The 9,308-nt window shown below is 47.7% G+C and overlaps 1 long non-coding RNA gene across 1 annotated transcript in view; it reads right to left on the bottom strand.

The window, feature by feature from the left end:
- Positions 1-213: 213 nt before the first annotated feature.
- Positions 214-9,308, bottom strand: part of LOC138164876 (uncharacterized) — a 14,173-nt gene continuing 5,078 nt past the window's right edge. The window contains exons 2-3 of the long non-coding RNA XR_011169206.1: positions 2,360-2,469; positions 214-794 (exon numbers count right to left, since the gene is read on the bottom strand). This is a non-coding gene — a long non-coding RNA (uncharacterized lncRNA). The remainder of the gene's footprint in view (positions 795-2,359; positions 2,470-9,308) is intronic.

The following is a 9,308-nucleotide window of genomic DNA, read 5'->3' as shown; positions in this document are numbered from 1 at the left end:
TGTGTGTGTGTGTGTGTGTGTGTGTGTGTGTGTGTGTGTGTGTGTGTCCCTGCCCCTTTCTAGCCTGGGCAAGACTGGGCATTAATTGGATCCCAACCCCTATTTGGGTTTTCCCCAGAGGAAGGCTAGCCATGGATCCCCTCTGGGCTCTGGGGCTATCCTGAACTGTTGGATGAATATTGCATCTATGCCATTATAGTTTATGAGATCACATGTTTTGAGCACGTTTATTGGTTGAATAGCAACTTAGTTGCCTGACTCAGTTACTATTCTGAGGCGGTATTATAAGGATAGAAGTGCATGATGTCTTCAGAGAGGGCCAGCAGCTCTGGGGGGAGGGCTTCCCCGCCTTTTCACGGCTCCTCATTCCTCCAGTGCCCATTTTTCACCCAACTCTCACTTGTAGCTCCAAGAAGCCACAGCAGGTACAGTGGTCACACCCTTGTAAAACCATCTCAGCAGGGTGAGGGTACCTGCCAGGCTTCAAGACCCTCGGTGAGTGAAGGGGATGTCTACCCCGGGCATTGGGAATGGGCAGATGAGAACCATCTGTTCCTATGGCCACGAAGGTGGCTGAAGCAGGTGCTGGTGAACACTTGGTCAGGCACCCACGGCATCCTGGGCCATCACCGGTCATCTTGACCTTTGTCCTGCCGCTGGACTTCGATGACTCTGGAAGAGAGAGTGAGGCTGACAACTTTGTTCAACTGGGTCTCATTTCGATCTGACTGACTCTTAAGTCAAGGCATCACCCATGATGTCATCGGTTCTCTTCAGGAGCCTTGTTTTCTTATCTGTAAAATGAAGAAGTCAGACTAGCTGGCCTCCAAGTTCTCTTCTAGCCCTAGGCTTGTGACCTCTCTGATTTCTCCAATAATGAAGATCCCAACCTGTCTATTCTTTCTCATCCCACCATAAATTCTTTTTGAACTTCTTCCCAACATGGCAGCCTTTTAGTAAAACACAGATATGGTTCAGTTAAGGTGGCAACTCATTTATCATTGGACAAGGTTTTCACATGTAGAGTACCAAAAGACATGTGTGTACTTACACACATATACACGAATATATACATACACATATGTGTATATATGAAGATAGTCCAGAAACAGACATTCCTAGCGTCCTCTGACCCCTTCTCTGCCAATCTACCACTCTCACTATAGAAAGGGAAGGGAACTATTTTGCTTTATAAACAAAGAATTCAATCAGCAAGAGGTTTACCTACTCAGTTAAATACCATCCTCTCCATTAAATATTATCTGCTTATGCACCACCCACTTACTAAGTACTATCTCATTTCTTCCTGCCCTGTGCACATGCCAGGCAATGTACAATGTTCTGGAGATACAAAGACTGACACCATGACTACCTTTAATAAGCTTAACATTCTAATGAGAGAGACAACAGTTATAAAAATACTTTAGACATAGATTATAATAGGTAATACATTGTGAAATATGTGTGTATACGTAAGTATATTTGATAAAAAGTATATCTAACAAATACAAATAGATACAAGGTCATTAAATAGCACAAGGTACTTTGGGAAGAAAAGCCTAACAATGGGAAGAGAGAAAGCCTCCCTGCAGAAGACGGAGCCTGAGCTGAATCTCAAAGGCAGAGAAAAGTTACTGGATGGAGACCGAGAGAAGGAGGGTGTGTGTGCCAAGTGGGAGAGCTAGCCCATGCATAGACACAGAGACGGGGAGTCATGGGAGGGACAGAGATGGGGCATCATGGGAAGGACAGAGGGTGGTCATGTGAGGGACAGAGATGGGGAGTCATGGGAGGGACAGAGATGGGGCATCATGGGAGGGACAGAGATGGGGTGTCATGGGAGGGACAGAGATGGGGCATCATGGAATGGACAGAGGGTGGTCATGGAAGGGACAGAGGATGGTCATGTGGGGGACAGAAGGTGGCCATCTTTGGCCAGTCTACTAGTGTGTAACTGTCACACTCATTGAGCACAAGGCTGGTTCTCAGGGAGCAGGCATGATCTGTTGCTTGGACCACGCTCAAAGACTTTTCCATTCACCAGAACCTACACAATGTGTCCTCTCTTGGAATAGCCTTTGAAAACACAGGCTCACCTCAACAACAGAGTGAGGCATGATGGTAAGACTTTTGAGGAGGGGCTAGACAATATGAAAATAAAGGCCTGGAATCACCCAAAGATCAATGGAGAGACATTCAGTAGGTGTGTGTGGCCTAAAACATGGCATCAATGAAGAATTGCAAACCACCACAGAAGCACCATAGGAATATAGGACCAGAAAAGGTGGCAGGTTGGCTGGCAACCTGCAAACTCCATTGCGTCCACATAATGTCAAGAGACATCGAGGAAGCCCCTTACCATTGTGAATTGATCCCCTGAGGAGGCTTTCTTAGAGGTCCATGGACAAGAGTCTCACTGCGTAAGAAGGTTTGGGATGTTGTAATCTGCCTAGCTGGAGGGACTAACCACTGGAAAATGAAGAAGACAAATATTTTTATTAAATACTTTATCTGTACCAAGCCCTGGGGATAGAAATATTGGAGCAGTAGAGTCTTTGCTCTCTAGGTATTCACATTCTGGTTGGGGGAGGGGGGTGTAGGACGGTTCACCTGCCGATCAGATGGAAAGGCCCAGGGATCCTAATGGTGCAAATACAGGGCAGATGACAAGATCCACGGGTGACCAATGACATGCATTAAATCCCAGACCCACCAAACTATCCAGGTAAGGAATAACTAGACATTCCATTGATGGCTCTTGTGTGTCCACACTGCACGTTTCATTGGAATTCTCCACAGTAGCCACTGTCTAGGGTACCTGGACAGCTACAGTGTTGACACTTATGCCCCAAACCTTAGACAAACAGAGCAAAAACAGGTGTCAGATGGGGAAGGAAGGTACTGAAGGAAAATAAAGGAGATGGAAAAGTCAGCATGGCCTGACTCAGTCTATGAGGAGATATTTGCTGTTCTCCAAGAGTAAATAAGAGTTCTTGCCAAAATTCAGCTCTTTACTGGGGGAGGGAAAAAGCCTAAATAGAATAAGTTGGCCTAAAATCTGTGGGATGGTTTGGGGTCACCATCATCATTTCCATGTAATCCATGACTGCGGCCCTCATCCCCTGGGACCCAGACAGAGACTCAAGCCAGTCCCGAGACCCCTGTTCTGAGAAGTCCCCACTTTGGTCATTCAGCAGCATAAAAAGATGACATTTCCTTTAAAACCGTCCTTCCAGGCAGCGATTTGGGAGAGAAGGAAGGCAACTCGGCGTCTACCAGTAATCTGAGAATATGGAAACCTCGGGCTTGCCTGGTGAACTCCTTTCCCCCACCCGAAAGGCTCTGCCCTGCCGCGGATTTAGGGCAAGCCTCTCCACAGGGCCACAGATGGGTTTCTGTTGACAGTTTGCCTACGAGATAGCGAGTGATCCTGCCAGACAAAGTCGCTGGTCCTGTTGCTAGGGATAATGAGAGTGGTGACAAATTAACGGAAGGGGATTCAGACGGCCACTGAACAATGACCCCACCTGGGCTTCTGCGCTGTGCCATCTGCTGCCCCAATTCCTCCTCCCAGGGCCGGAGTTCCCACCATCTCACAGGTGGGATGCTGGGGCTAAGCTGCCGGGACCCTGCAGAATCGTTCTGCCCCCTGGTTTCCTAAGCAGGCCTGGGGGGCACTCTCTAGGACATACAAAGCACCCCAGGAGAGACAGTGAACTTTCTGAAACTTTGCATCAAAACAACGCTGAAAGTGAGTCCCCTGAAACTGTTCATGATCAAGGGGGCAGCAGGGTTCCTGGAAAAGCAGTGTAGGGACAGCCGGGTTGCTCAGTGGACAGAGCTCTGGGCCTGGAGTCAGGACACCTGAGTCCAAATCTGAACTCAGACACTTACTGGCTGGCTGACCCTGAGCAAGTCACTTAACCCTGTTTGCCTCAGTTTCCTGAACTGGAGAAGGAAAGGGCAAGCCACTCCAGTGTCTCTTTGAGAAAAACCGTAAATGGGGTCACAAACATGACTAAAGAACAACTCAATAGCAACAGTGTGGGTAAACTGAGTGAGCAGAGAGAGGGCAGGTTGGAATAGCAGCTTGGCCTCTTGAGTGGGCTCAGATGCCGCCTTGGCTGCTCCCTAACTTTGTGGTGGTGGGTGAGCTGGGTGGCTTCTGAGTTCCTTCATGGTCCTGTAACCATGAAGATCAGCGTTTGATCCTGCCCTGTGTGATCGAGGGCGAGGCATCTCATCCCTCTGTGCCTCATGCATCCCGCTAGGACTTGCTACAGGATTGTAGAAGACAGCGGGTTGAACCCCCTCATCTTACAGACCAGGCATGGAGGCCCAAGCCATGTTAAGTGACTTGGCCAAGGTCTTGTAGATGGTACCAGGATCCCGACTGCGACTGTGGCTCAGTATACCTTCCTCTCTGCTGCTCCATACAAGGGAAAGAGGCATAGTCCTGACTGTTCTCCTGAGATGAAGAGGACAGTGGTGATTAGCCTTGTTTTACAGATGAAGAAACTGAAAGGACAAAGTTTAAAGCCCTGGACATGCTGGCAAGAGGCCAGCAGGATCCAGCCTTGGGCCAGTACCTGCCTGCCGCTTATGTTTCAATGGTCTGCAATCCGTGAATCAGACTCATTGATTCACAGTTGACTTAGGACGCAGGTGGACCAAACTGAATGCCATTTCTGGAGTGCCGCTGGTAATTGGCTAAACCAGCTCAGAATACAAACAACAAATTAACCTTCCAAATCCATCTGGCTCCTTCAACTCCTGTAGAGCCGCCCTCGGGTGCAGGGGAGGATGATGTTCTGGCCACGGTGTACCAGCTGAGAAAGCAAAATCTGACACGTTTCTGATTAGGGCCCACCGCTCCTAATAAACCTCCCTTGTGTGTCCTTAGGGGTGAGCTGAAACATATGGCAAAACCCTCACAGGTCAGCCACAGAAAGTTCAACACAATCCATCACTTGACAAGGGACCCATATCACTGTCGGGGCAGAAGAGGAAAGAACTCATAATGGACTGCCAGATAACACCCTGGACCCTGCATTCTTCTGTCACCAGAGACGATGGATGGGCTTCGTCACGCAGCACACATAAGTCTGGGCCTGCTGGACAGGGGGCGGCTGGACAGCCAGGCTAGCGGACAGTCCCAGGTTGAGGCCTCCACAAAAGCATGCCCTCCTTGGCAGACTGATCTCTATTCTTGTCAATCATCAGAACATGTGTCTTACAAGGTATTTAACAGGTTCCAGCCCCCCAGCTTGACAAGGGACCTGAGAGTCAGGTGAGGCCACAGGAGAGTCTGTACATATAACATCATATCTCCAGAAAAAGAAACATTCTGAGTATTTTCAAGTGATGGATTCAGCTGGCACAAGTTAGCAGTGAGTGACGGCGGAAGCCTTTCAGGATGCCCAAACCAAAGTCATGGTCAATCTACCCGTTGTACAGAGGAGAATTTTTTTTAAACTGCATGAAAAGTCCCCAAATCAGTAACTCCCTTTATGAGACACTCCCTGGACAGCAATTTGTTGTTACATAACATAGTGCCTTGTCAACACTGAGTAGATGATAATAATTGTTAGTTATCTTTAAGAATAGAATGAAATCATTTTTTCTCATGTTCCCATCCCTGTGAAAGGCAGTGTGGAGTAATGGTTAGCAAGCTGGCCTCTGAGCCAAGAAGACCTGAGTTTGTTCACATCTACCCTCTGACTTATATTGGTCAAGTGACCCTAGACAAGTCACATAACCTCCAGGTGTGCTAAGCCACTCTCCCAAGACAGACAGCCGAGTGGGCAGCACAGCAGCTGGAGCATTGGACAGGCAGACAGGAAGATATGAGCTGAGATTCCCCTTTAGACACTTACTAGTGGTGGGACCCTGCCGAACAAGTAGCTGAGCCACTGTCTGCCTCAGTTTCCTCTTCCGTAAAATGGGGAGAATAACAGCCCCTACCTCCTTACAATAGGATCAAATGAGAATCTCTGTAAAGCACTTATAAGCTTTATAGAATATAATATATTATTATATAACATATATTTTACATAAGGTAGCTATGTTTATTATTATTGTCATTCTTTCACACCATGAACTCTAGCCTATAGACCCCTTCTCAGAACGATATTTTTAAATGCATAAAATATATGGATTTACAAATGAAACCAATGAGATAGAAATCCACTGATGACAATATCTCTTCTTGTTAGTTCTCAGATCCCAGGTAAAGAGGCAGAGAAGGCACCTGTGCTCACAGGGGGAGTTTCCTCACACTGTGAAATCACAAATCAGGGGCCCGGCCTCTTCCCATCCTCATGCATCTCCTCTACAGAAACTGCAAGTCTTATTTCACTTCCTTGTCTCGGCCTCCTTCCTGTTTCTTTCATGTCATCACTGAAAAATAATTCGTATTTCTCTCTCCCCAAATTCATGACCATCTCCAAACTCTGCCTCTTTCACGAGCTTTAATATTTCCATCCTTAAATGGACCTGAGATACTGGTTAATGGCACAGACTCTCCCTCCTTCTTGTCCACATCTTCCCATAAAACCACCACAGAGGGCGTTTTTATGGTAACAGAATATAGTCTGAAATCATACATCCTTAGCGTACAAAGAAGCTGCTTTCCAGGCAGTGAATGGTGTCCTCTAAGGTGTAATGATGTTGTCGGAGTGTGTAGGCCCTTAACCAGTGCAGATCACGGCTCCCTTCCTACCTGATCCCAAGAAAGTCTCTGCGTCTTCTCTGGAAGGCGTCCAGCGGCAGGAACCTCCCAGTCTCTGCTAGCGGCCCATTCTAATTTGGGACATCTGTAATGGTCAGGAAACACTTCTTTACTCAGAAGTGAAACCTGTCTCCCCAAGCCGCTGTCATTGATACTGATTCTGGGGTCAAGCGGAGAAAGTGGATTTGAACTCAGATCTTCCTGAGTCCAGACCCAGCTCTCTATCCACTGACCTACCTAGCTGGCTTATTAGAGGACAATGATGATGTCCCTCTAAAGCATCCCCTCTCCACATGAAGCTTCCTCTCTCCTCCACTTGCCCCTGACCTAGTGTAGGATCATTCAGTCATGTCCGACTCTTTGTGACCTCATTTGGGGCAGTTTTCCTTCTCCAGATCATTTTACAAACGAGGAAACAGAGGCAGAGACTCAGAACTTCATTTAGTAAATATGTGTTTCTCCAAAACCCCAAACAGGGCATGCATTGTTGTTGGACTGAACAAGGAAAGATTGTTCTACTCTAGGATCATCGGGGAAAATCTGTGCCCACATAGTAGGTGTTTAATAAATGCTTGTTTCCTTCCTGACTCCCTCCCTCTAAGGAAAAGGCTGCCAGTTCTTCTTGTGACTGTCAAGTGAAGTTCATGCCTCAAAAGACTCAGCTGACCTGCTCCGGCCTGCAAGGGCTGCATAGCCAGGTGGATAACCGAGGAACGCATCCTGGTTCAGATCTCACCCCTGACACCTTTAATAGCTAGGTGCCCCCAGGAAGGGCATCTCTCCAAGCCCCGTTCTCCACAGCTGTGGGAAGGTGATAATAGCAGTCATTGTGAGGAACAAATGAAATCCCCTCAGCCTATCAGCCAGCGTTTATGAAGGACCTACTGTGTGTAGGCACTGTGCTAAGTGCTAGGGATACAAAATAAGCAGAAGGCTATCCCTGCCCTCAGGGAGCTTGTGGTCTAATGGGACAGACAACCTGTAAATAAGCATATGCAAACCCAGCTGCTACAGGAGCAGTTAGCAGAGGGAAGACCCTAGAATTAGAGGTGGTATGGATGTGTATTTACCATATTAAAAGCTAAAACATCTTAGAATTATTATGAAAATGATTTTGACTTTGAAGATGCCCAGGAATGGTCTTGGGACTCCCAGACCACACTTTGAAAACCACTGACTTAATAGATAAATCTTAAAGAGGCCCTTGGGGCAGCTAAGGGGTGAAGTGGAAAGAACACCAGCCCTGAAGTCAGGAGGACCTGAGTTCAAATCTGACCTCAGGCACTTAGTAGCTGTGTGACCCTGGGCAAGTCACTTAACCCTTATTACCTCCAAAAAAAAAATAAGTAGAGAGGTCCTGAGAGCAGAGAGCTTAAGGCACTCACCCATGGTCACCCAGATAATAAAGATCAGAGGCTTTCTGACTCTAAGTCCAACCTCTCTCCCCTTGTAATAGCTAACAGTATCAAAATCTGTGGAGTCAGAATTTCAATGTCACCTCTAAGTGAAACATGAGAACTTCCTTAGCCTAGTGCATGGCATACTGTAGGTGCTTACTCAATGCTCACTCAATCATGTTAAAATAAATTACTTAATAACTTAATGTACTTATTCTGATAGGATGCGATCTTTTTGAGAGCAGGGAGCCTTTGGGGTGGGGTCTTGGTAGCCCAGGATCCTGGCACATGCTGATCAGCTGACTACCCAACCAGTGGTTCTTCTACCCATCCACTGGGGCTACTTCTACAACTAGAAAAGGGTGTGAGGTATGGAGGTTAGTGAGTCGGGAAGTTCAGGGACCAAACCCCACTGCCCACTCTTCCTAGCTGTGTGGCCTTGGAGGAGTCAGTTCAGCACGGAGGCCCAGTCTTATTTGTAAAGTGGGCATGGCCATGCAGGCAGCAGTAACAGGATTGTTGAGAGGCTGCAGCCGATGATGGCTCACAAAACATTCTGCAGACCTTCACGGTACAGTATCAGCTCTTGGCTCTTGTGGAATGATGGAGGTTCCTGCCTCACGGCCTGTTTGTGGGACACTGAGGTGGGGGCATGGCAGGGAGGCAGGAAGGGATGAACCGGTGGTGGGTGAATTCAGCAGCGGAGAGCAGGGATGATGTAAGTGAGTGTCTGAGCTGGAAATCACAACAAATCAACACGAAGGAAGCCCTGGCAGTCTTGGAGCCTGGCCCAGTGATGAGCTCGATGGTGGTAAACCAGCTTCCAGCACAGCCCTTTCCTGAAAGGCAACAGCAGATCTGGGGGCAGGGAAGAGCCCCAGAGCCTGTCACATGGCTTGTGTCCTATGTTGTATGTCGGGATCTTTGGAGCTGGAAGGGCCCTGAGAGGTTGTCACATCCAGCTGGCTCACTTTTCAGATGGGGACTTGGAGATCCCGAGAGGGGCAAATCATGAATTTAAGGGGTGGGATGAAAGCCACATTATAGAAACCCAGAATCTCAGAGGTGGGAGGGACCCAAGGTCTTCTGGTCCAGCACCAGAGCCATAATTCCTGCTGTGATAGTTCACTACTACCTGGGGAGAAACCAATAATAAAGAGAAATAGAGACAGAGTGACAGG

The sequence above is a fragment of the Petaurus breviceps genome, unplaced genomic scaffold, assembly GCF_028583685.1.
Source record: "Petaurus breviceps papuanus isolate PSGF00001 unplaced genomic scaffold, PetGlider_PUasm1.0 207, whole genome shotgun sequence".
Taxonomy (NCBI): Eukaryota; Metazoa; Chordata; class Mammalia; order Diprotodontia; family Petauridae; genus Petaurus; species Petaurus breviceps.
Note: the sequence above shows the minus strand (reverse complement) of the source record. Positions and strands in the feature narration are given on the sequence as shown.